Here is a 27,812-nt window from a genome sequence, read left to right on the forward strand (position 1 = left end):
CACACACAGCAGAGGGCCATCAATGAGTATCTGTGCAAATATGGCACCAGGAGGGGTCACTGTGGCTGTATTTACATGCTGTAGACTTGCAGAGCTTTTGCTGTAGACCACTTCAACTTTTCTCTTGCTAGAGACTTGCCACACAAATTTTCTACGAATTGGAAAAAGTGTCAGCTAGAACTTGTGCTTCAAGTGCTCTGCAAGTGTACAACTTGCCAGTGAAAATGTGCAGGAAGTTAACAAGACTTGCAATCAACACTGCCACAAAGTTGTGGCAAGTTATCCTTGCTATCTGGGACCTTGCAAGTAAGGTCACACAAAGTAAAATCCCAAATAGATTCAAATGGAGTCCTTTGAAATGCTGAAAGAACAAGATTTATATCCCATAGGGATACATGGGAGCGCATAGGGAGAGAAATGTGGGCAACAATGGGTTGGGTTGAATGAATGTAATTTAATTGAATGCTTGCAACTGTATTGAGATGTAGTGTGTTTATGCGCTGCGTCGCAGTACAGAGAATGTACCCTGTCAAAAGTATTTGATTTTTGTATATTTGCTTTGCAAAATAAACTTAAATATTGCCTTTGTCCCTTACTTGTGGCAAAGGGCTTGAAATACCTTCAGATGGATACGTTTCAGGCATCAATGACTGTGAAAGTCCAACTGCCCTTTTTCAATGCCTGGGATGTGGATGACGGACAGCTCCAGAACATGCAGTTCTACCCAAGAGAGAATCAAGTCTGCTTTCTTTTGTATGCATGATTTTTGGTGTCTCCAGTTTATGTAGGCCATGGCTGTGGCATTGTCTGACTGGTTTCCCACTGTGGGCCCTCATGCAAGAACAGGTAAAGAGGCAAGTTTGAAATCATCAAGCAGGGAGAAGGCAGAGTGTAAAACTGCAGTTTTTAACCTCTGTAAATGACACTCTGGACCTCATGTGTATGAGATTTTCTATAGCTAGAAGGCAGGGAAAGCCACAGGACTATGATAACTGGGGGAGCCCCATCACTGGGAAGAAACATTGGAACCAGGCTTGGCTGGTTTTGGAAGGCCATGTCATTTGATGAAAGTTTCTGCATTAGATTTAGAACTGGAATACTAAGAGGGGTGAAAGGAACCTTTCCTAACCCCAGGAGGTGGCAGGTGCACAGGTGAAATCTGTGGATGTAGTGGGAAGCAGAGATGAGATATGTGGATAAAAAAAGAGGGGAGTGGATGGACGGTGTGACAGCGTGTGCAGAGGTGAAAGCTGTGGATGAAGGGAGGATACCGAAGTAAAAGCTGTGAAGGGGATTGGGAGCTGAGGTAAACACTGTGGATAGGGATGTGCAGATGTGAAAGCTGTGGATGGGAGGTGGCAGGGTACAGATGTGATTGCTGTGGATTGGGGTAAGCTGTAGACAGTGGGTGCAGAAGAGAAATGTGGAGGGGTAGCAGGCTGTAGGGGGGTGCAGAGGTGAACTAAAGGTGTGTGCTGCCGAGATGAGTGGTGGACAGGGGGGTGCATAGGGGAAATGTCGATGAGGGATTCAGAGTTCATTGGGGATGGGGGGATGTGCATCAGAGGTAAGCAGTCAAAGATGGATATAGAGATGAGTATTGAAGAGGTCAGTGACATCACTATGGGGGTGTGAACCACACCTTGGTGACACCCGCCAGAGGGGTGACACCCACTGGCATAGTTACAGGGGTCACAGAGGTCGCAATTATGACCCCACCTCTGCTCCAGGGACCCCTGTCACAATATTCCCTGTCATACTAAGTCAATGGGGAAAAGTAAACTCAGAGGGCCTGGCTGCCAGGAGTTGCAGTCTTTTCCTGCAGACAAGATGGGGCGCTGTGACGAGTGATTGACAACAATTCCCATGCTGCTTTGTGCTGGTGTACAGTCATGGAATGCAGCGCAGGGCTCCCGGCCGGCCTGGCCCTTTGAGTTTACTTTTTTCCAGTGACACAGCGTGACAGGGCAGGTTGAGTGGAGAGCAAGATCCATAGTTTAGGAAGTGGGCAGAGGTGTGTTTAGCAGAGAGGGAGACTTCTATTCAGTGGAGCGGAGAGTCTGCATAAGGTGAGCTGCCTGAAGACTGCAGAGGAAATGCATGGTGATTATTCAGCGACTTCCTGACAATGTTTTTTTGTGTGTGTTGCATGGTACTGCAAGTGCCTGCCTCACAGAACCCTAAGAGCCAAGAGAGACACATCCTGGAGAGCTGTAGAGTTCTACGCTGGAGAAGGGGGGCTGCAAGGGAGTTGAGTCTGTACTAAGGTAGGGGGGTGACACTATGTTTTACTGCATCTGGTTTAACCAACTCTAGTGGCAGAGGTCAGCAGTCCTAATATCTTAATGGGGGAAATTGATCAAACCTGGAGCAGACAGAATCCGGAGAAGTTCTGTAATACTAACCAATCCGTTTCTTTGTTTAATTTGTTCAGATACGATTTAAAAATGAAAGATAGATGCTGATTTGCATTTGGGAATTTAGGGATTGTGATGTGTGTGCTGTGCATACAGTGAGTAAGCTCAGGTTCTATTTAACAATAACCCTTTGTCAGTCAGCACAGTGAGGGTACACCCACTGGGGCTGATTCGCTAAAACGTATGCACTCAGAATCCAGTGCATCTGTACAAGGCGCCCTCCCCCGGCAGAAATCACCGAAGCCCAGGGTCCCGGCGGAAGATCGGGAGAGAAGAAACCCCCCCTTCTAAGAGAGCTAAAGAAGAAAGGGGGGGCTCCGGAGCAGATTAATAAAATATTTTATTCTGTGTGGTGTGTTTTTTTTACTTTACATTTCCCCCATGTGAATGGGTAGAGGTACGATGTACCCCATACTCATTCACATAGGGTGGGGGGCCGGCATCTGGGGACCCCTTTATTAAAGGGGTCTCTCAGATTCTGATAAGCCCTCCGCCCGCATACCCCGACAACCAACGGCCAGGGTTGTCGGGAAGAGGCTCTTGTCCCTATCGACATGGGGACAAGAGTGCTTTGGGGTGGGGGGGCAGTGCCCCCCTCCCCCACAGCACACACTCCCCCATGTTGAGGGCATGTGGTCTGGTATGGCTCAGGAGGGAGGGGGGCGCTCGCTCGTCCCCACCCCCATTCCTGTCTGACCAGACTGCGTGCCTGGGATAAGGGCTTGGTTTGGATCTTGGGGGGGACCCCACGCTATTTTTTTTTGCGCGGGTTTAACCCCTTATGTTCCAGACCAAGCCTAAGAGCCTGGTATGCACCTGGAGGGAACCCACCTTATTTTTTTTGGGGGGGTCTGGAGTTCCCCTTCATGAACAGCGATCTGTCATTTACACATGTCAGTCCCACCCCCCCCCCCCTACAGTTAGAACACACCCAGGGAACATATTTAACCCCTCCCTCGCACCTAGTGTTAACCCCTTCCCTGCCAGTGGCATTTTTTGAGTAAGCAATGCATTTTTTACAGCAACGATCGCTAGAAAAATGCCAATGGTTCCAAAAAAGTGTTCGATGTGTCCGCCATAATGTCGCAGTACCGATAAAAATCGCTGATCGCCCCAATAACTAGTTAAAACAACAAAAAAAAAAAATTTGTAGACGCTATAACTTTTGCAAAAACCAAACACTAAACGCTATTTGCGATTTTTTGGAACCAAAAAGATGTAGAATACGTATCGGCCTAAACTGAGGGATTTTTTAGTTTTTAGAATATATATTTTTGGGGATATTTATTATAGCAAAAAGTAAAAATAATTTTTACATATGTGGGCGGGACTTACGCAAGTCCCGCCCACATATATAAACATCGTTCAAACCACACATGTGAGGTATTGACGCGTGCCTTAGAGCGAGAGCAATACTTTTACCACTAGACCTTCTTTGTAACTATAAACTGGTAACCTGGAAAAAAAAGAAAAAGGTCGCCTATGGGGATATTCACGGAATTCATTTTGGCCCCATTGCAGGAGTGTTTCCAATAGTAAAGCGTGACATGTAAGGTATCTATTTACTCAGTGTAACATCATCTTTCACATTATCCCCAAAAATTGGGCTCACTTTTGTGTTTTGGTAATTTTTAACCACTTGAGCCCAGACCATATTTCTGGTCAATGACCGGGCAAGTTTTTGTGATTCGGCGCGGCGTCGCTTTAACTGACAATTGCGCAGTCGTGCGACGTGGCTCCCAAACAAAATTGGCAACCTTTTTTTTCACACAAATAGATTATTAAATGTGCGTTTTTACTTCTGTCTTTAACACCTCCCCTTCAGGCTGGAAAGCATCAGATCAGGGGAAACAAAAAAAAAAAAGCTCTCATTCCATTGCAGCTTGGTTCCTACATGTGTGATGAACTGAGCATGCTCAAACACTTAGAAAAAAAATATCCTTTCTTTTTAAAAGGTGAAAAACACTCCTTGGATGCTCATAGAGCGTGGTTTGGGTTAATTGCAGGTGTGCCCAATTACAAGCTCACCCAAACTAGAGACTGCAATTTGTTCATGTGATTTCAATTGCTTCATTACTAGCACTGTTATAAAAAGCTTGGATCGATCAGTCCTCAGCTGCCCTCAGAAGGGGCAGGCTGGCAGAAATGCTGTTGCTAAACACAAATGTGGTTTGTTGCATGGGTTTTGTTTTATTTTGCCAATGGTTTGGGTTTATTTTTAAATGATGTTCACTTTGATGTATTTGTCTATGTGGCCTCATTTTATGAAAAATGTGTGAAGCTATGGTTATTTAGAATTTTGAAATGTATTTTTGTTTGTGTTTGTTTGTTTGTCTTTTTTTGCTTTCCTTGTTTTGTTGACCAATAAAAATTACTTTAAAATTGTTAAGTTTGTCTTTTGTTACTTTTTCATGCTACATATGTTGACAGCTGCAGCTGAACTAGGTTAGGGCCTAACAAATTATGTGTGATTTTTGTCTAAGCTTCTTTCCTGGTGTGTAATCATGAAATGTTTGCCATGTTTATTCTCCATGACTTTAAAGACAAAAACTGGTAAGTATTTTATTTTTTCTGCAGTGGTCCTCAGCCCTCAAGTACCCCCGACAGGACATGTTTTGTGGATTTCTCTTATCAAGAATTGCTGTCCAGACTGTATTTTAAAGCACATGTGCAAGATGAAGGAAAACCTGCAAACATGGCCTGTGGGGGGGGGGGGGGGTTTGCTATTGGTGGACAGGCTTGACGTGCTGATTTACAGCACTGTGCTTAAATCTAGCGCAAGGCAATCCTATTCAAATTGTGGGTGTTTGAGGGAAGCCAAGTGAGTGTTAGAACCCCTGCTTTGTGTTTTTTTTATTTTTGTGTTGAGCTTTGTGTCCCTTTTCTTAAAATTGGCTTCACTTCCTGTCACACAGCTGAACAGGAAGTGAGGTTAAAACCCTACCAGTGTCATTTCTTGGGGACACAGGTCAATCTAACTAGTGTCCCCATTAAGCAAATTGCACTCCAGCACTGTTGTGTACACCCCAAATCATGGGTCTTCAAACTACGGCCCTCCAGTTGTTCAGGAACTACAATTCCCATCATGCCTAGTCATGTCTGTGAATGTCAGTGCATTACAAGGCCTCATGGGATGTGTAGTTCTACAACAGCTGGAGGGCCGTAGTTTGAGGATCCCTGCCCCAAATGATTATTTAGTTTGGGGTTTAGTAAAGGCAAAGCCACTCTGCAGTACAAGCATAGTTGCTGAAAATCAGAGAGGAAGCACTGATGGTTTTAACATCCAATCCTGTAGAAGCAAAGTTGTTTTGTTTTCTTCCTTGCTTTGCACTTGTAGGAGTGGATTTGCCTTTAGTAAATGGACCCCAAAGTCCAAGATCCCTAATAATTTGGGGTGTACACAGCAAAATACTAGAGTGCAATTTACATAATGGGAAACTATTTAGATTGATCTCTGTGTCCCCAAGAAAAGATATTAGTAAGGTTTTACCCTCACTTCCTGTTTGGCTATGTGACAGGAAGTGAATGAATTAGAAAGGGTGAAGACACCTCACAAATGTTGTCACTATCAGGGGTGCAGACATCCCCAAAAAAATGAGCAGATAATTCTTATTTGCAAATTAATAATTTTTTAGTTAACATTGGGTGGGGTGCTCTAACACACACATTCCTACATATTAGCAACGCTCTATCCTGGCCTATTGGCATGGTTATATTTTCTTAGGCCTCTCAATAAAACTCTATGAAATTTGTGCTTAAACTAGAACCAGGGGCGGACTGACAACTCATGGGGCCCCTGGGTAATAAAAGAGTATGGGTCCCCTCTGGCTTACAGATGACCACCACGCCAGGAGGTAGTGCAGAGGCGGGCAGCTAAAATCTTGGGATATTCACATTAAAAGCATGTCATTTTCGGACATATCAGGGACAGATCTAAAAAAAACACAGATTTTTACATACTGTCCCTGGTTTTACTGAGCCTGGCAACCCGGATGGGGCCCCCTAGTGGCATGGGGCCCTCGGGCAGTGCCCGAGTGACTCAATGGTCAGTCCGCCCCTGACAAGAACTATAATCAACAAGTTTTATTTTCTTTAATTTTGGATAGAGTGAGGGAGGGTTATAGGCCATGTCAGTTTATTTTGTATTATCTGTGTCCAATTGGGGAGATTTGCCTTCACTTCCTGCCCCATAGCCAAACAGGAAGTGAGAGAAAAACTATGCAAATTAACCACTTCCCGCCCAGCCTATGGCCGATTTACGTCCGGGAAGTGGTTACACAATCCTGACAGGACGTCCTGCAGGATTTCATGCCGCGCGCGCCTGTGGGGGCACGCAGCGCGGCGATCGGTGATGCGGGGTGTCAGTCTGACACCCTGCATCTCCGATCTCGGTAAAGAGTCTCTCACGGAGACGGAGACTCTTTACCACGTGATCAGCCGTGTCCAATCACGGCTGATCACGATGTAAACAGGAAGAGCCATCGATGGCTCTTCCTCACTCGCGTCTGACAGACGCGAGTATAGGAGAGCCGATCGGCGGCTCTCCTGACAGGGGGCGTTTGCGCTGATTGTTTATCAGCGCAGCCCCCCCTCGGATGACCACACTGGACCACCAGGGATGCCCACCCTGGACCACCAGGGTGTGCAAAAAATAAAAAAAAATAAAAATAAAAAAAAAAGCATTAAAAAAAAAGAAAAAAGATGCCAATCAGTGCCCACAAATGGGCACTGACTGGCAACCTGGGAAAATCAGTGCCACCCCACAGTGTCCATCAGTGCCACCCCACAGTGTCCATCAGTGCCACCCCACAGTGCCCACCTATCAGTGCCCACCTGTGCCACCCATAAGTATCCATCAGTGCCACCCATAAGTGCCGCCCATAAGTATCCATCAGTGCCACCCATAAGTGCCGCCCATGAGTGCCCATCAGTGCCGCCTATGAGTGCCCATCAGTGCCGCATAGCAGCGCCGCCAATCAATGCCACCTCATCTGTGCCCGTCAGTACTACCTCATCGATGTCCATCAGTGCCATCTCATCGGTGCCCATCAGTGCCGCCATATCAGTGCCCGTAATTGAAAGAGAAAAACTTATTTACAAAAAAATTAACCTAAAAAAATAAAAACGTTTTTTTGTTTCAAAATTTGCAGTCTTTTTTTAGTTGTTGCGCAAAAAAAAAAAAACGCAGAGGTGATCAAATAACAACAAAAGAAAGCTCTATTTGTGGGGAAAAAAGGACGCCAATTTTGTTTGGGTACAGTGTTGTATGACCGCGCAATTGCCATTCAAAGTGCGACAGTGTTGAAAGCTGAAAATTGGCTTGGGCGGGAAGGTGCGTAAGTGCCTGGTATGGAAGTGGTTAAGGGAATCCAGTGCCCCCCCAGAACTAGTGTGTGGGTCCCCTGAAAATTACTGGGCGGGGTTATACAAAAACAGGGTGTGACCTTGACAGGAAGGGGTGGGTCATTTTTCTATTAGGAGGTGCAGATATGTAGTCAGGCCTAGGGCAGAACCAAACCTAAATATACTACTGCATATTAGGGCTTATTTAGACCGGAACCGATTTACAGCGTGTTTTTATATTGTGGGAGGAAACCCACGCAGGCACAGGGAGAACATGCAAACTCCATGCAGATGCTGTCACGGGCGGGATTCGAACCAACGACTCTTTTGCTGCTAGGTCAAAGTGCTATACACTACACCACTGTGGTGAAAGAACATGATTGCAGCTGAAAGCATGAGATCTTTTATTTTTTTTTTTCAATACCATGCTTTCCAGCCTTATTGACCCCGCCTCTCTCCATAAAGAGGACCTGTCACACACTAGTCCTATTACAAGGGATGTTTACATTCCTTGTAATAGGAAGAAAACAAATCATTTTTTTTTTATTTTTTTATTTCAGTGTAAAAAATTATAAAACTAAATAAAAATAAATAAGAAAACCCCAAAAAATTTTTTTAAAGCGCCCCGTCCCGACGAGCTCGCGCACAGAAGCAAACGCATTCGCGAGTAGCGCCCGCATATGAAAACGGTATTCAAACCACACAAGTGAGGTATCGCCGCGATCGTTAGAGTGAGAGCAATAATTCTAGCCCTAGACCTACTCTGCAACTCAAAAAATGCAACCTGTAGAATTTTTTAAACGTCGCCTATCGAGATTTTTAAAGGGTAAAAGTTTGACGCCATGCCACGAGCGGGCGCAATTTTTAAGCGTGACATGTTGGGTATCATTTTACTCGGCGTAACATTATCTTTCACAATATATATAAAAATTGGGCAAAATGTATTGTTGTCTTATTTTTTAATTCAAAAAAGTGATTTTTATCCAAAAAAAGTGCGCTTGTAAGACCGCTGCGCAAATACGGTGTGACAAAAAGTATTGCAATGACTGCCATTTTATTCCCGAGGATGTCTGCTAAAAAAAAATATATAATGTTTGGGGGTTCTGATTAATTTTCTAGCCAAAAAATTGTGATTTTCACATGAAGGAGAGAAGTGCCAGAATTAACCCGGTGGGCAAGTGGTTAAAGTACTCATGGCTATAAAGAATAGAGTCATTGCTCATTAAAAAAAAAAAAAAAAAAAAAAAAAAAGGGGGTCCCTCCAAATTAAATTACCAGGCCCTTCAGGTCTGGAATGGATATTAAGGGGAACCCCGCCGTAAAAAACCCCCCAAAAAATGGCGTGGGGTCCCCCCAAATATCCATACCAGACCCTTCAGGTCTGGTGTGGATTTTAAGGGGAACTCCACCCCAAATTGAAAAAAAAAATGGCGTGGAGTCCCCCCAAAAATCCACACCAGACCCTTATCCGAGCACGTTGACCTGGCCGGCCGCAGAAAAGAGGGGGGGACAGAGTGCGGCCCCCCCCCTCTCCTGAACCGCACCAGGCCACATGCCCTCAACATGGGGAGGATGTCCCCATGTTGATGGGGACAAGGGCCTCATCCCCACAACCCTTGCCCGGTGGTTGTGGGGGTATGCGGGCGGGAGGCTTATCAGAATCTGGAAGACCCCTTTAACAAAGGGGACCCCCAGATCCTGGCCCCCCCCTATGTGAAATGGTAATGGGGTACATTGTACCTCTACCATTTCACCCCAAAAAAATGTCAAAGTGTTAAAAATGACAGTAGCCGGTTTTTGACAAATCTTTTAATAAAATCTTCTTTTCTTCTTTCCTTCGGGTTTCTTCCGCTGCTTCTTTCTCGTCCACATCTTGCCCGACGTCTTCTTCTATCTTCTCCGTCCGTCCTTCAGCCTTCTGGTCACGCATCTTGCCCGTTGTCTTGTCCTGTCTTCTTCTCCGTCCTTCCGCCAGCCTCCTCTCATCTTGTGTCTTCTCCGGTCTTCTTCTCGGTCCGCCAGCCTTCTCGTCCCCGGACCCAGCGTTTGAATTTGAATTGGGCCGCCGTGTTCCCGCTCCTGGGACCCGGCCCCCATCTGACGCCACAAGTAAACTCCTTAGAAGGTCATGTGCGTCAGAGGGGGGCGGGGTCACAGAGCGTCACACAGCGGGGGAATTCAATTTCAATCGCGCCGCCCGGAGAAGAAGTTCCCGCCGTGTCACACTCATGTGACCCCGCCCCCCTCTGACGCACATGACCTTCTAAGGAGTTTACTTGTGGCGTCAGATGGGGGCCGGGTCCCAGGAGCGGGAACACGGCGGCCCAATTCAAATTCAAACGCTGGGTCCGGGGACGAGAAGGCTGGCGGACCGAGAAGAAGACCGGAGAAGACACAAGATGCGAGGAGGCTGGCGGAAGGACGGAGAAGAAGACAGGACAAGACAACGGGCAAGATGCGTGACCAGAAGGCTGAAGGACGGACGGAGAAGATAGAAGAAGACGTCGGGCAAGATGTGGACGAGAAAGAAGCAGCGGAAGAAACCCGAAGGAAAGAAGAAAAGAAGATTTTATTAAAAGATTTGTCAAAAACCGGCTACTGTCATTTTTAACACTTTGACATTTTTTTTGGGGTGAAATGGTAGAGGTACAATGTACCCCATTACCATTTCACATAGGGGGGGGGCCAGGATCTGGGGGTCCCCTTTGTTAAAGGGGTCTTCCAGATTCTGATAAGCCTCCCGCCCGCATACCCCCACAACCACCGGGCAAGGGTTGTGGGGATGAGACCCTTGTCCCCATCAACATGGGGACATCCTCCCCATGTTGAGGGCATGTGGCCTGGTGCGGTTCAGGAGAGGGGGGGGGCCGCACTCTGTCCCCCCCTCTTTTCTGCGGCCGGCCAGGTCAACGTGCTCGGATAAGGGTCTGGTGTGGATTTTTAGGGGGACTCCACGCCATTTTTTTTTCAATTTGGGGTGGAGTTCCCCTTAAAATCCACACCAGACCTGAAGGGCCTGGAATGGATATTTGCCGGGAACCGCACGTCTTTTTTTTTTTTTTTTTTTACGGCGGGGTTCCCCTTAATATCCATTCCAGACCTGAAGGGCCTGGTAATTTAATTTGGGGGAACCCCTAAACATTTTTTTGTTTGTTTTATGAATGAATCCCTTTAGAATTGTCAGAGCCGACAATTCATTATAGCCGCGTGTGAATTTTTAAATGACTTTTTTCCTTCTGAATGTCACTTTGTGCAGGGGCAGTTCTAAGTGCGGGAAAAATGCGCTATTTCACATGCTGACATTACACCCCCCCTAGGTACGAAATTTAAAGGAATATTTCACTTTTATTGTTTCACTTTAAGAATTATTAATTTCACTGCTCCCGAAAAAACGGCCGTTTTAAAAAATAAAAAAAGCATTGATACATGTTCCCTGGGACAGGACTGAGGTCCCCAAACACTTTTTAGGACAAAACTTGCAGATTAGCCTTTAAAATGAACACTTTTGATTTCTCCCATAGACTTCTATAGGGAGTTCGGCGCGGCTTTACATATTAGTTTCAATGCGCCGGCTGCTACGCTGGTTCATGCGCCCAATTAAGCCTCCACCCGGAGTACTAATTAACGCATGAACCAGCGCAGCGCACATAGCATAGTAAATCAGGCCCACTGTGTTTACACTAACATCTCCCCGTTCTTCAGCTCTGTGACCCGATTGCAGGACACCGATCGGGTCTGCAGGTCCCACGGGCGCGGTCACAGAGCTCACGGAAGGGTCTCGAGAGCTCCACCACAAGGCTCGCAAATTAAAGGGGATGTACCTGTACGCCCATTTGCGCAGCCGTGCCATTTTGTCGACATACATCTTCGTGCGCCGGTCGGGAACCGGTTAAAAAGCTTCTCATAGAACATGCCTGGTGTTTTTTTTTATTTCTGTAAACGCTCCTGTTCAAATATTCCAGTAAATCCTTTTTTTGTGTGCATGACCCTGTAAACTAACGTAGAGGTGCTTTTAATGGTATGGAAAAAAAATGCTGACTAAATAAGCGTTTTTTTAAGAGTTTTTTTAAGATCCTTGTGCATGAAGCCTTTATGTCCAATAATTATAGTGCCTAGAAAAGAAAATGTGTATACATGAGAAACCAGAGAAGAAAACAATTGTAAAATAATCATAATGTTGCTTACCAAAAAAAAGACCTGTAATTCTTGTGCGATATTCTTTTTGTGGCAAAAGTATTGCCTGTGCTAAGGCTAGTTGTAGACCATGCTGGACATCATTCAACCCGGGAGACTGAAGACATCTAGGGGCAGATCCACAAAAGAATTACGCTGGCGTATCTATTGATACGCCGGCGTAATTTTTAATTTCCCGCGTCGTATCTTTGTTTTGTATTTACAAAACAAGATACGACGGCATCTGGGATCGATCCGACAGGCGTACGTCTTAGTACGCCTTTGGATCTTAGGTGCATTTTTTCCGTCGAATTCAGCGTTGAGTATGCAAATTAGCTAGTTACGGCGATCCACGAACATACGTCCGGCCGGCGCATTTTTTTACGTCGTTTGCGTTCGGATTTTTCCGTATAGTTAAAGCTGCTATATGGTGGCGTACTCAATGTTAAGTATGGACGTCGTTCCCGCGTCTAAAATCGTTTTTTTTAATGTCGTTTGCGTAAGTCATTTGCGAATAGGGATTTGCGTAAAATGACATCACCGTCGTAAGCATTGGCTTAATCCGGTTCATTTTCGAGCATGCACACTGGGATAGCCCCACCGATGGCGCATGCGCCGTTAAAAAAAACATTGTTTACGTCGGGTCACGACGTATTTACATAAAACACGCCCCCATTACATCCATTTGAATTCCGCGCCCTTACGCCGCCAAAGATACACTACGTCGCCGTAACTTACGGCGCAAATTCTTTGAGGATTCGAAAAAAGAAAAAAAAGTTACGGCGGCGTAGTGTATCTTAGATACGCTGCGCCCGGCGTAAAGATACGCGGAGGTACGTGAATCTGCCCCCTAGTGTGTATAGTTCATGCAGCTAGAATGTACATAATAAGACTTCTACACACACCTTAAAATCTTAGCATGAAGGCTGATTACAGTTCGTTATTTTAAATTAAATATTCACAAACATAAAATTATTTAGCCATGCAGCTTGAAAATCACTTCTTTAGATAGTCCTATGCTTATTTTTGTGATGGTGTATACAGCCCAGTCTGCAAAACAAATGCAGCAATAAAAGATAAAATATATGAGAAACACTAATTTTTTTTTCTTTGTATTGAATAAAATGACAAGCAATATCAACGTAAAAATTAATTTTCTTTTCATTTTATTTACAAAATGTATTAAAACTCTGTACACACCTCATTTAAATGAGGGTAGGTAATCTGTCCACACATGCAGTTATTTGTCTTTACAGCCATAAGTTTGCTTGGCAATTTTACTGCTCACCAATCTGCAGTTAAAAAAAAAAAATGAAATTCAAACAAAACAAAATAAATGTTGAGATACAAAGAAAAATATATATCCCAAAAGGTTCTACGGCTGACTTTTCTCAGTTATAGCAGGAAAATGTAAGCAATCAGTAATTTTTACATGCATTTTGTTTTTATTAAAAAATACCGAACATCCCTGCTTCGGTATGAAGCTCACACTCTTAAAAATGGTTTCATTCATAAACAAACTTAGAGGTTTAACACTCCCCTGGATAGAGACCTTCATATAAAAAAATAACAAAAAACAAAGAAACAAGAACAAATCTTGGTTGCTCTATCACAGGAAAGGTTAACATAACTAGGAATACAGGATTCTAGCATTTTCTGCACAGCGTTTCGTTTCCCAAAATGGGATATTAATAGCATTAAGACCTTGAAGAAAAATCACAGTTCCATTAGAAGTTCTACTTCTCAGCTGGCGTTCTTGTTTCTTTACTCGTAATACACTGTTCTTTCACACATAGGTTCAGCTGAGAAGGTATGAAAAGGCCAGTCTTTATATATAGTTTTGGAAAAAAAGTACATTACATATCTGTGTTTTTATAACAAGACAATTACAATGGCATTGAATGAGATATTTTATGATGTTTATGGGTGAGGATCAGTTTGAGTTTCCCTCTATTTATTAACAAAGGTCAGTTGCTGAATTTCATAAGTTTTAATAGTATTATAGGTATTATAGGTTTAAAATGGTCCATAATACCTCTCAGGTACACATTAACATCCCCAGTTAATAATGCAGCACAAAGTGCAATGAATGTTCAAAATGTAGTCACCAGTTGCAGTCAATTTATTTCACTTTTCTGTGGAAATGAGAAAGGTTTATTTGACGCTGTTGGTATCCACACTCTGCAGATAGTCACTTTGTTTTCTACTACCTTATTAAAAAGGCTTTTAATTTCAAATGAGGACATTTCTCCTAACAGAGAACAATCTGAAACATGTACACAAACTACAGACACAAATCAATGTAAATAAATGAAATATTACTCTGACAATATAAAATGAACTGCTATTAATTGAGGATTTTAGTTCATTTTCTTTAATTCTTTAAGAAATCGGAAACCTTAATTTCAAGCTTCAATACCTTTACATTTCCAGATACAAGACTTTACTTTTTACAGACTCTCTTCCAATAAAATTCAGTTTTATTTCTTAGAAGGTTGGACTGCTTTTTGAGACTTAAGAATTTATTTATGGAATTTTCATTTCAAGAATCCTCTAAAAAAAATAAAAAAGAACACCTTTCCAAAAGCAGGTGTTTTTTTTTAAATAATTTAGTAGCATGACCTGAAGGAGAAATGGTATTACCATCTGGGAGCTGTTCTGGTTTCTAAAGTTACATACGAGCAACAGTTACACAATTCTGTTGACTGCATGGTGCTTTTAAATGGAAGACATAAGTTGTTTGGATAAATTCTCTACAAGAAAAAATAATTTTCTTTTTTTAATCATAACATTTTGTCTCTCAAGTTTTGTACAACACTTTTTGTTATGTTATTGAAGTCAAAATGCTTAATTTTTATACTTTTTTTTAAATGTAAAAGGAATGGTAATTTAATGCCATAGGACACAGCATATTACTTATTTTTACCAGGATATAGATGGTCTTGAAAGTGTCTGTTTTAAGAATGATATTACTAATAAATGTAAACTACTGTCTAAGATATAACATCTGAGGTAAAAAAGGGGTTGTGTAAGCAAAATATAAAAATACTTTCAGGAGAACAAACCTTGGTAACTGAAATGTGGGTTTTATTCATAATTTCCTGACTTATCGTTGTTTACTGAAGCTGTTTATATCTATCAAACACCTGGCTGACATTGGGATATCATTACTTGTTCTAATGATATATTGTAAAATAATCACAGGGAGGCTGCAAAATATTGAGCAGGTTAAGGGAAAAAATGTGTTGTACAGAGGACAGCAACGTGATGTTCTAGGTTCTGATTGTGTACAAATTTTTCCTGTTTCATTCAGAAAATCTAAAGTGGGCCTAGCCTTACAGACGTTCTTTTACCTGAAGTGTATTTACACTAAATATTATATAAGTCTATCTTACATGTACCTATTACCTCTGAAGGAAATGATAGTGCTCCCCTTGGCAGTGTCTTTATCATCTTTCAACCCAGAAGACCGGCATCAAAGAAGGTTATCACCTACTTTTCAAGACTAAAATCCTTCTGGATAACAAAATCATTTAAATCCCGGTGCCTGCACATTTAACTTTATGGCCTGTGTGTACTTATGTACAAATATGCTAAGGGTTCTTGCTGCTTTTAGCCCTGCAAACTGCTAGAAAAAAAACCAGAGACTAAATAAATGCTTTTTTCTCTTCTCTGCAGCAGGCTGATGAATTAATTCTCCAATCTTCCTCGCAGGCTAACTTTGAGAGATTCACTTTTTCTGACATTCAAAACATATGTAAATCCTGAATCTATGGTATGTTTGTTTAGAACAGGGGTGCCCAACCTTTTGAAGAGTGAGGGCCACTTAAGCAACTTCGTAACCAGTCGCAGGCCACAATGAGCGGAGCGGGGGGATGACAGGTCACGGCTACTCTATAGGCCCTCTGATCCTCCCTGATGGAAGGGGATGAATTCCCTTCTGTTTTTCGGATTGGAGGTAGGCGGGCGTAAAAGCACACCTGACTCTCTGAAGAGGTGAACTGAGGGTCCCATTTGGTCGGGCTGGTTGTGTGAAAAGGGCCTAAGACTGCTTTCACACTGATGTGCTGCAGTTTACCCACACTGCGGGTGCAGCGTAGTACACCTGTGTCTATCCTGTGGGTTAGCTGAACTTTGCCATAGACTCCTCCTGTGGCAAAAGCCAGTGCTGTAGAGGAAACATTGGCTTATGGGGCTCTGCTCCGCAGCCACTTTCTTCTTCTACCACCAGCTTTATTCAGACCACTGATGCTGTGGTATGACGGGTCGGCAATCTGCGATCTGGGCTTGCCAACCCGCCATTCCAGAGCAGGAGGTCGCGGGCCACATCAGAGGGCTCCGCGGGCCACATGTGGCCCCCGGGCCACTGGTTGGCCACCCCTGGTTTAGAATAATGCCTCGCTATATACAGTTGTCTTAAGCTATTTTGTTTTAAATCTGTTGCAAAGTTTCTTATCCTGGTATACTACCACTAACATCACTTCCTGATGCAGGCTAATGTCATTAAGCTGCCTTTCAATAAGCAGCAGCATTGTCAGCCTACCATGCACACTGCTTTAGTTGGCCACTGGACTACCTACAGAGGCATGCACAGATCTGATGTGGAGTCCAACAACCAACTGAAGGAAGATGATGTAAAGCGGGCTGCCAATTGTGTGGCAGTAGTTTAGTTTAGTGTTTTCAAGCTCCAACAGGAGGTGCTGTTATTGGCAGGATTTCCATGTAAGAAACTTTGTAACAGATTTACCAAAATGGTTTGCTTAAGAAAAGTTTATATATTAAGACATGACCAGGGGCGGACAGACCATTCAGGCACTTGGGCGGGCCCTGGAGCCACTAGGGGGCCCCATCAGGGTGGCCAGCCTCAGTAAAACCTGAGTGCATTTTTGTCAGTGGCTTACCCTGGTGAGAAGGAGGGAGGGGGAGGATGGGTTTTTGCTCTAGCAGGGCTCCTTCTGTCTCTGAAGTTGTTAGATCGATTTTCTGTGTGAGAAGTGCACTGCATCTGGAGGAAGGACTTGTTTTGAACTTCTCCCCCAATCTCTGCTACCATGCCTACTCATTACCTGCCCACCAGTCCCCTCCTCTCCTGCATTACCACCTAATGTGTCTGTGAGCTGCTGGGGAACTACAAGCACCAACATGCCAGGAGATGGGGGCAGCAGTGTGTTCAATCAGGCTGAATTTTGGGTGAAAAGTGTCTGAAAGTGTGTGTGTGTGTATGTGTACTGTGTGTAAATATGTATACTGTGTGACTGTGTGTATATATGTATACTGTGTGTACTGTATATATGTACAGTATACTGTGTGACTATTAATGTGTATATATGTATACTGTGTATGTATACTGTATGTATACGATGTGACTGTGTGTATACATGTATACTGTGTGTGTCTATGTGTATGTATACTGTGTGTGTATACTGTATGTATACAGTGTGACTATGTGTATATATGTATACTGTGTGTGTATGTATACTGTATGTTCCATGTGTGCCTACTGCCACTTAACAGAAGTCAATCTAACAATCCCATGCCCGTGAAAAATCCACTTGTTGCCATTCGGAGGCAGCTAAATGGTGCACTGCTGAGCTCGGCCTCGGATCAGGCAGCAGGGCAGGTCTGGGTGCGTGCCTGTGCGGTGATATCATGGCACACATCAAGCATGGCTTTTATTCACATGCCCCACTGTCTGATCTTAGGCCAACCACAGCAGTTCACTATTCTGCTGGCTCTAAGACTCACTTGCGCAGTTCAGAGCCTGCAACATGTGGATTTTCTTTTCTAATTAAAATAATTTTCCTGTTAGCTGCCTGCCACACTAAGGTGCAAAGGTGTATGTAATGCCTCATACACACGGTCGGACTTTTGACCGTGCAAAAGTCCGCTGTGAGTCCGTTGGAAGTCTGACGGAAAGAAAGAGAACAAGTTCTCTATCTAAAGTCCATCGAACTTCCGACAAAAAAAGTCAGATGGAGGCTACACAAGGCCGGACTTTCCGAGGAAAAAAAACAGTCTGAAAAAGCAAGTCCGGCCGTGTGTACAAGGCAAAAGGGGACACTGATAGAAGGTGGCACACTGGGGGGCTCTGCCATAGGGTGGCACACTGGGGGGCTCTGCCATAGTGTGGGACTCTGGGGGGCTCTGCCATAGGGTGGCACACTGGGGGGCTCTGCCATAGAGTGGCACACTGGGGGCTCTACTATAGGGTGGCACACTAGGGGGCTCTGCCATAGGGTGGGACTCTGCGGCCTGTGATGTATAGGGAGAATGTTGGGACTTTAGTGTAAGACAGGACTCTGATGTGAGTGTGGCGCTCATCATGACTGATGTACTCTATACAGTATGTTGTTTTGTTTGTTACTTACTCCTGGCATGGCAACCACCTGTAAGCCTGGGGGCCCCATAATCTTCTATTGTCCGGGGGCTCCATGGGTTGTCAGTCCGCCTCTAAACATGACACTAAACATAATGAAAACTAGATTTTGGGTTTACATACACTTTATGGACTGCTTTTTAATGACTTACATTATAGTTTTTTGTATGCTGTTACTATAAAGTGTGACATGTCAAAAATGTATATATGAAAGCTTGAACAATCACAGACAGGTAAACCTTAAACAGAATACAGTATATGATGTAAGGCTATTTATAAAGCAATCTTCTGCTTCTGGAAGGGCTTTCCTACATATCATATATATTACACCGACAATCACTGTCAGATAAAGTTACAGGTATATACTGTGTGTTCAGCCTATCACAACCCCTTTAAGGTGGGACTATCAAATGTTTTGACAACAGAAGTTGACACTGAAACCATCAGTGAACGGAAGAGCTAAATTCTAAACTTAAAATGTACTAATGTAAAAATATACTACTTAATATATATTTTAAAAATCTTTAGCCTAGTAAGAATACAGCTTTTATTATAGTAAAATATGGCTGGTAGTAAAAGTGAGGCAATGGAGAATTCACACAAGACAAATTTACACTATAACAAGTTAGATAAAAGAACCTTGCTTCAGTAAGAGATGTGTCACATTTTTTAGGAATAAATGATCAGAGATCACAAGATCCATTATGAGTGGAAATCACATGATCCATCCGTTCCTTGCTTCTCTGTCTCTTTCAACTGTTGAGAGTTTGGCAGTCGATAAGAAAAGTACACACTGATGTCAACGGAATGCAGTTTGACAACATTCATGTATGTACATTCTATTATTTATACCACACCGAATAACATAAATGCATGTTTAGATATTGATATATCATTGGTTCTTACATTCTAGCAAATAATGGCTCAGTTGCCCTGAGCACTTACTATAAAAGATATACAACACAAGAGTCACATCTGACTCTATGCAACCTCTGATGAGCTTGGTATTGACATGTCTCAGGCACCATAATTACACAGTAATATTTATGTAGTATAGTACAGTATTTGAAAAAAATGATATCTAGCCAATAGAAATAGAGTTATTCTAAGTGAGTGCAAATCAGTGTGTTCCTCAACACAACTGCTACTCGTGTATTCAGTTATTGTGGAGAGAACATATAAACTAACATTTTATCCAAAATACTATCTTTGGGCCAGAGTCACATTTTAATCAATAAAGTTTGGTAAAGAAAGATGACTGGCTCTCAGTTGTATGGTTGATTTGTGATGACTGGTTAAGAAAGCAGAGAAAAGCTACCTGACAGAATCTTTTACAAATCATTGTTTTGTGTTATGATGGATATCCTCTGCACAATGCTGAGGTATTACACATCTACCTGACAAGTGCTACTTATTATGGAAACTTTTCTTTAAAGTCAATGCAACTGAGAGCAAAATATAGTGCAGTATATATCAAAGCAACCATTCCTCTGTGCTATTATACTGTATACAAGTCTTTGAAAGAGATTTTTACCTAGAGTTTAAAGTTAGATTATAGCGAATTGCACATTTTACAGAACACACAAGGGTCAAAGCAATCTGAGATCATGACTGACACATTTTCATTGAGTGTCAGCATATCAAGATTTAGTGCTTTAACTCTTGGGAGTCTCTAATTCTGCTGCTCAGTTTGATATTTTCTTTTAACTTCTTTGTTTTAGCTCGAGGATGTGTTTGAATTAATGGCCAGATCGCTTCAACATAGTTTATGTAAAACTGGAAACTGGAACTTATGTATCAAAAGATGTTTTTAAATATCTTAGTTATATATCTAGTGTTGGGAGATAGTTTAGTATCTCTCCTTAGGCTATTCTGTATCTTTTTTATATTTTTAATGTGGTTGTAAGATTTTTCAAATGTGTATGAAAATAAGTATCATTAAATTAACTGCATATTTTTTAAGTATATTTAATGAGATCGTACCATAAAGAGTATAACATTTTTTATTTTCCTAAAAGCATTTACAATTTAATAACATAAATCAATAAATATTGCAGAAATTTTATAATTTTTCTAGCTTTTTTGTTTAACATTTCACTAAACTGTGTATGAAATGGCCATACATATTTCAGGTTGTTTTTTTAAAGGAGTAGAATGTTCACTTAGATCTGTAAAGTTGTGTTCACTTTATTCATCCAATCATGCACAAGGGGAATTCATATTTTTGTATTTTATTTGCCTGAACAGCTAAGTGGACACAACATTACTAAGCAAAATGAATGGTTTATCGAATTAGCCCCATGAATAAAAGATTGTAACATAAGTAGATATGTCAACCCATGCATGTGTACATATACACATTTACTTACAATAAACGAAATTTGTCCTGTAATGTTAAAAATGTTTTTAAGCTCATCCAAGCCACTTCTTTAGTTCTAATGAGTGTCAGGAATATAGCCCAAGGTGATTGTAGCCTGCATTCGAACTGCAGAATTTGATTGGATATGCTGACAAATGTGTTTGCCATTTAAAAAAAGTTTAGTTGATTGTCTGTGTAACTACTACTAGCTATTTACTTGCAAGTAATGCCACCTGCCGGTTCTACTCTGTCTCTGCCCAAATTCCTATGCCTATTAGCTAGAGGCAGAACTGATGAGCGTAAAAGGGTAATTCTGATCTTACCTTTATTTCATACCAGTAACTAAGCCATTTACTCATGTTACTATTTGTAAGGTGAGTCAAAGTTAGGTTTATAAATTTCAGAAGTGACAGCTAAGTATATTATGTTTTTTTATGTGACATGGTATTGAAATCTCAATATCTCAATAAACAACAAGTAAAAAAATACATTCCACTCCACAGTCTGTCTTGATACAGTTGTTATAGTCATAATCTTATATAAGTAACATTATAATTAGCTTTTTCAATTTAGACATAGTTGCAAACATTATTGTGGTCTTAAAAACATATGTCATACTGCTATATCTTGTTATTAACTATCATAATATTTTTAACAAATGACTCATGTTTGTGAATAAATGCTTGTAGGTTGAAAAGTATTGTCCTGATTTATAAAACACCAGACTAAGATGCAAGAAAATTGTCTAAATAAAATGTTGTCAGTACCTACAGTTGATACATAAGTTCCAGGAAGTTTACATTTTTATATGTCACATTAAGCCTATTAAAGCACTGAACGAGTCACTACTTAATTTCTTAAGCAGTGTCTCAGATCTTTAGATAAAAAAATATATTTATATATATATAACCTGAAATAATTATGGTTGTTTTCTTTTCTTCCATGCCTAAATGTTGCATTCATTGTGTTTATCTCAAAGGAAAGACAGAGGTTACACTTCAGGTATAGGCTTTACCATTATTAGGAAGAACCCAAAAGACATTGTTAGTTACCAGGCTGTCCGTAATAACATATAACAGCATTACTAACAATAACAGCATAAACATGTTAAAGTAACACTCAGTAGTTTAAAAGTGCATTCACTCTACACGCACAATAAATTAAATGTAGACACACAGTGATCTCCTTTACATGATAATAAGACAGTTTTTTATATTTTTGTCATCTTCAAATTAAACTGAGGCATCAATTTATAATTTGTTTAAAAAAATGACCCCTGACAGCTTGAGTGATTTTAGTGAGACAAATAGCAGGTAGCTACAACGAAGACGAGACAGTGGGAAAGTGTTACTCACAACAAGAGAGTGAACGCACCTTTAAAAATGCATATAGACCATCTGAGGCCCTGTAGAGTGCTTATAATCAATGGCTTTTATAGAATGTGTTCTTTATAAGAGTACATTTTCTTACATGAGATAATCTTATCTTGTGGCCAGTTTAAGATTTTTTTTTCAAGCAAAGCATTAGCATTTTAGTTTGCATTGTTGTGAGACTCAGAATGTTCCATAAGGCACTGAAGGAAAAAAAATCAGTTCTTTCTAGTAAAAGTTCTTTGCACCATCAGCAATTTGTGTCATTCCCGACACCAAGGAAAGAGTATAACTGGCTCAGTTGGTGAGGATGTAGGAGGAAGCCTCATTTTCAATTTTAACCCAATCACTTGGCTCTTCTGGATATCTGCAAAAAATATTGTTATATTTACTTTGAATTCAATAAAACAAATCTATCATGAATTCCAACTGTAGAGGGCAAGACCTGAAATAAGACTTTGCAGGCACTGTTTTATCATCATTGGCACAGGAATGATTGAATGTTAACCTAGAGAAAAACAATTTAGATAAAAAGATTTTCCTGCATATTTCAATTCATTTATAAAGAAGTAATAGAGGGTTGTATAGGAATACCTGAAGTCTACATTATGGGGTTGATTTACTAAAGGCAAATATGCTGTTTACTTTGCAAGGGAATGTTCACTTTGGAAGAGAATTTTGCTTAGCTTTATGAATGACTGAAGTCAGTGGTGGCTGGTGAAGTTTCAGGATGGGGGCGCTAGACCCCACCCCTCCCTTTTGACCCTTCTCATAAGCCCCACCCCTTATAGAATCCACCCACTCCGTCCCCTCTAATCCACTTACTTCCACCCATAGTGTCAGGCGGATACAGCTCAGCACCACAGGACAGAGTAATGCCGCATACACACAATCATTATTTTTTGTCATGAAAGAAAACTTCGTTTTTCAGCATGTCCAAAAAACTAAGTTTTTCCAACTTCATCATTAAAAATGACGTTGCCCACACACCATCGTTTAAAAAAAATGATGAACAAAGCACGGTGACGTACAACACGTACAATGGCACTCTATTCGCCTTTGGGCTGCTTTAGCTGATTCCTTGTTAGTAAAAGATGATTCACGCTTTTTTGTCTGTTACAGCGTGATTAATGTGCTTACTCCATTATGAACGGTAGTTTTACCAGAACGAGCGCTCCCATCTCATAACTTGCTTCTGAGCATGCGTGGGTTTAAAACGTTGTTTTAACCCACACACGATCATTTTGTACAACCCGAAAAACGAAAATTTTCAGAAACGAAAAAACGATGTGCAGCCCACACACGATCATTTTAAATGACGTTTTTAAAAACGACATTTTTTTTCATGCCGAAAAATGATCGTGTGTACGTGGTATAAGTATACAGTCCCAGCATCAAAGGACAGAGTATACAGCTCAGCATCACGGGACAGAGTATACAACCCCAGCATCACAGGACAGAGTATACAACCGCAGCATCATGGGACAGAGTATACAGCTCAGCATCACGGGACAGAGTATACAACCCCAGCATCACTGGACAGAGTATACAACCCCAGCATGACAGGACAGAGTATACAACCCCAGCATCATGGGACAGAGTATACAACCCCAGCATCACAGGACAGAGTATACAACCCCAGCATCACAGGACAGAGTATACAACCGCAGCATCACAGGACAGAGTATACAACCGCAGCATCACAGGACAGAGTATACAGCTCAGCATCACGGGACAGAGTATACAACCCCAGCATCACAGGACAGAGTATACAACCCCAGCATCACGAGAAAGAGTATACAGCTCAGCATCATGGTACAGAGTATACAGCTCAGCATCACGGGACAGAGTATACAACCCCAGCATCACGGGACAGAGTATACAACCCCAGCATGACAGGACAGAGTATACAACCCCAGCATCATGGGACAGAGTATACAACCCCAGCATCACAGGACAGAGTATACAACCCCAGCATCACGGGACAGAGTATACAGCTCAGCATCATGGTACAGAGTATATAGCTTAGCATCACGGGACATAGTATACATCTCAGCATCACAGGACAGAGTATACAGCCCAAGCATCACAGGACAGAGTATGCATCCCGAGCATCACAACTTTAGAACATGAGGCTTATGCGGCACGTCATGGCAAAAAGTGGGTATGGCCAGACTGTTATAAGTTGAAGGGGCTTAAGGGGCATGGTTAAACAAAACCAACCCCCCCTATCACAATCCCTCTCCCCATCATTACACAGGACCTTTTCCTCAAAACTACCCCCCATTGTTACACAGGACCCCCCTCATACTAACTAGCATCATGGGACAGAGTATACAACCCCAGCATCATGGGACAGAGTATACAACCCCAGCATCACAGGACAGAGTATACAACCCCAGCATCACAGGACAGAGTATACAGCTGCAGGGAGGGGGAGTGTTTAGGGTGGAGATGCAGGCAGGGGGGTGTTTATGGTGGAGATGCATGGAGGGGGTTGTTTAGGGTGGAGATGCAGGGAGAGGGGTGTTTAGGGTGCAGAGGCAAGAAGGGTAGGGAGGGGGGTGTTTAAGGTGTTTAAGGTGAAGAGGCAGGGGGGTGTTTAGGGTGGAGAGGCAGGGAGGGGGTGGTTAGGGTGGAGAGGCAGGGAGGGGGGTGTTTAGGGTGAAGAGGCAAGGAGGGTGGGTGTTTAGGGTGGAGATGCAGGGGGGTGTTTAGGGTGGAGAGACAGGGAGGAGGGGTGTTTGGGGTGGAGATGCAGGGAGGGGGTGTTTAGGGTGGAGAGGCAAGGAGTGTGGGTGTTTAGGGTGCAGATGCAGGGAGGGGGGTGTTTAGGGTGGAGATGCAGGGGGGTGTTTAGGGTGCAGATGCAGGGAGGGGGGTGTTTAGGGTGGAGATGCAGTCGCGGGGGGTGTTCAGGGTGGAAATGCAGGGAGGGAGTGTTTAGGGTGGAGATGCAGGGGGGGGGTGTTTAGGGTGGAGATGCAGTCGCGGGGGGTGTTTAGATTGGTGATGCAGGCAAGGGGGTGTTTAGGGTGGAGATGCAGTCGCGGGGGGTGTTCAGGGTGGAAATGCAGGGAGGGAGTGTTTAGGGTGGAGATGCAGGGAGGGGGGGGGGGTTTAGGGTGGAGATGCAGTCGCGGGGGTGTTTAGATTGGTGATGCAGGCAAGGGGGTGTTTAGGGTAGAGATGCAGGGAGGGGGGTGTTTAGGGTGGAGATACAAGGAAGGGGGTGTTTAGGGTGCAGAGGCAGGGAGGGGGGTGTTTAGGGTAAAGCGGCAGGGAGGGGGGTGTTTAGGGTGGAGAGGCAGGGAGGGGGTGTTTAGGGTAGAGATGCAGTGGGGTGTTTAGGGTGGAGATGCAGGGGGGTGTTTAGGGTGGAGATGCAGGGAGGGGAATGTTTAGGGTGGAGATGCAGGGAGGGGGTGTTTAGGGTGGAGATGCAGGGAGGGGGTGTTTAGGGTGGAGAGTCAGGGAGGGGGGTGTTTAGGGTGGAGATGTAGGGAGTTTTTTTAGAGTGGAGATGCAGGGAAGGGGGGTGTTTTAGGGTGCAGAGGCAGGGAGGGGGGTGTTTAGGGTAAAGCGGCAGGGAGGGGGGTGTTTAGGGTGGAGAGGCAGGGAAGGGGGTGTTTAGGGTAGAGATGCAGTGGGGTGTTTAGGGTGGAGATGCAGGGGGGTGTTTAGGGTGGAGATGCAGGGAGGGGAATGTTTAGGGTGGAGATGCAGGGAGGGGGTGTTTAGGGTGGAGATGCAGGGAGGGGGGTGTTTAGGGTGGAGATGTAGGGAGTTTTTTTAGAGTGGAGATGCAGGGAAGGGGGGTGTTTTAGGGTGCAGAGGCAGGGAGGGGGGTGTTTAGGGTAAAGCGGCAGGGAGGGGGGTGTTTAGGGTGGAGAGGCAGGGAAGGGGGTGTTTAGGGTAGAGATGCAGGTGATGCAGGCAAGGGGGTGTTTAGGGTAGAGATGCAGGGAGGGGGGTGTTTAGGGTGGAGATACAAGGAAGGGGGTGTTTAGGGTGCAGAGGCAGGGAGGGGGGTGTTTAGGGTAAAGCGGCAGGGAGGGGGGTGTTTAGGGTGGAGAGGCAGGGAGGGGGGTGTTTAGGGTAGAGATGCAGTGGGGTGTTTAGGGTGGAGATGCAGGGGGGTGTTTAGGGTGGAGATGCAGGGAGGGGAATGTTTAGGGTGGAGATGCAGGGAGGGGGTGTTTAGGGTGGAGATGCAGGGAGGGGGGTGTTTAAGGTGGAGAGTCAGGGAGGGGGGTGTTTAGGGTGGAGATGTAGGGAGTTTTTTTAGAGTGGAGATGCAGGGAAGGGGGGTGTTTTAGGGTGCAGAGGCAGGGAGGGGGGTGTTTAGGGTGGAGAGGCAGGGAAGGGGGTGTTTAGGGTAGAGATGCAGTGGGGTGTTTAGGGTGGAGATGCAGGGGGTGTTTAGGGTGGAGATGCAGGGAGGGGAATGTTTAGGGTGGAGATGCAGGGAGGGGGTGTTTAGGGTGGAGATGCAGGGAGGGGGGTGTTTAGGGTGGAGAGTCAGGGAGGGGGGTGTTTAGGGTGGAAATGCAGGGGGTGTTTAGGGTGCAGATGCAGGGAGAGGGGTGTTTAGGGTGGAGATGCAGGGAGGGGGGGTGTTTAGGGTGGAGATGCAAGTAGGGGGGTGTTTAGTGTGGAGATATAGGGAGGGGGGTGTTTAGGGTGCAGAGGCAAGAAGGGGGTGTTTAGGGTGGAGATGCAGGGGGGTGTTTAGGGTGGAGATGCAGGGAGGGGGATGTTTAGGGTGGAGATGCAGGGAGGGGGGCGTTTAGGATGGAGAGGCAGGGAGGCGGGTGTTTTAGGTGAAGAGGCGGGGGGGGGGTGTTTAGGGTGGAGAGGCAGGGAGGGGGGTGTTTAGGGTGGAGATGCAGGGGGTGGTTAGCGTGGAGAGGCAGGGAGGAGGGGTGTTTGGGGTGGAGATGCAGGGGGGTGCCATGCGCAACAACACTCAGCCCCACCCTCTCCCCTCCATGAAGCTCTGCAGCAGCTGAGAAATATGATCAGAGCTGGGGGAGTGGGCAGTAGGACACAGTACTCACTGTGAAACAGTCACACTTGGTTTGCTGCTCTGCAGAGGAGTCTGAGGAGGGGGAAGCATGATGGCGGGAGAGAGAGAGAGAGACATGCCATGCCAACAGAAAATAGAGAAGGTCAGCAATCCTCTCCAATCCCCGCACCCACCTGGTGCTCTCTGGTACACTGCCTGCTCTGTGTCCATCCATCCACTGCTACTGTGATCTGCTCCCGCCTCACATCCTGGTCCCGGATAGTTGCAGTCACATCTCCGGAGTCCGCACTCCACAAGTTACAGTGTCAGTGAGCCTGCCGGGATACTGGAAGTGATGCGGCAGTGCCGAAAAAGCACCGCCCAATCACCCTCCGGTCCCGGCCAATAAAAAAAACAGGACAGGTGTCATGGATCTGCCACCTAAGGGTTAATAGTGCAGACTGATTTTAGTGATTGGCAACAGGCTGCCTTATTTAAATACCTCAGCAGCACTGTGTCTTCGCTGTCTGATCTGCAGGTCATACCTGTTCCCGTGATGTACTGTTCCTGTGATCTGATCTGTTTCCTGTGTTTGACCCGGCTTGTTTGAGTACGATTGATCACTGTTATCCTGATCCCAGCCTGCCTTGTAACCACGCTCAGATCTACACTGCTTGATATCCTGTTGCCGAACATGCCTGTATCCTGACCATTCTCTGCCTGTCCTCTATACCTACATCTGATCGTCTGTTACCAAACCCGGCTT

The 27,812-nt window shown here is 44.0% G+C and overlaps 1 protein-coding gene across 2 annotated transcripts in view; it reads right to left on the reverse strand.

Annotated features, from left to right (window-relative positions):
• Positions 1–20,296: 20,296 nt before the first annotated feature.
• GRIA3 (glutamate ionotropic receptor AMPA type subunit 3) overlaps positions 20,297–27,812 on the reverse strand; it is a 405,232-nt gene continuing 397,716 nt past the window's right edge. For both annotated transcript variants that reach the window (XM_040323936.1, XM_040323935.1), the window contains exon 16: positions 20,297–22,405. The gene's annotated coding sequence lies outside the window, so the exon portion shown is untranslated. The remainder of the gene's footprint in view (positions 22,406–27,812) is intronic.

This window comes from Rana temporaria, chromosome 9 (genome assembly GCF_905171775.1).
Source record: "Rana temporaria chromosome 9, aRanTem1.1, whole genome shotgun sequence".
Classification (NCBI taxonomy): Eukaryota; Metazoa; Chordata; class Amphibia; order Anura; family Ranidae; genus Rana; species Rana temporaria.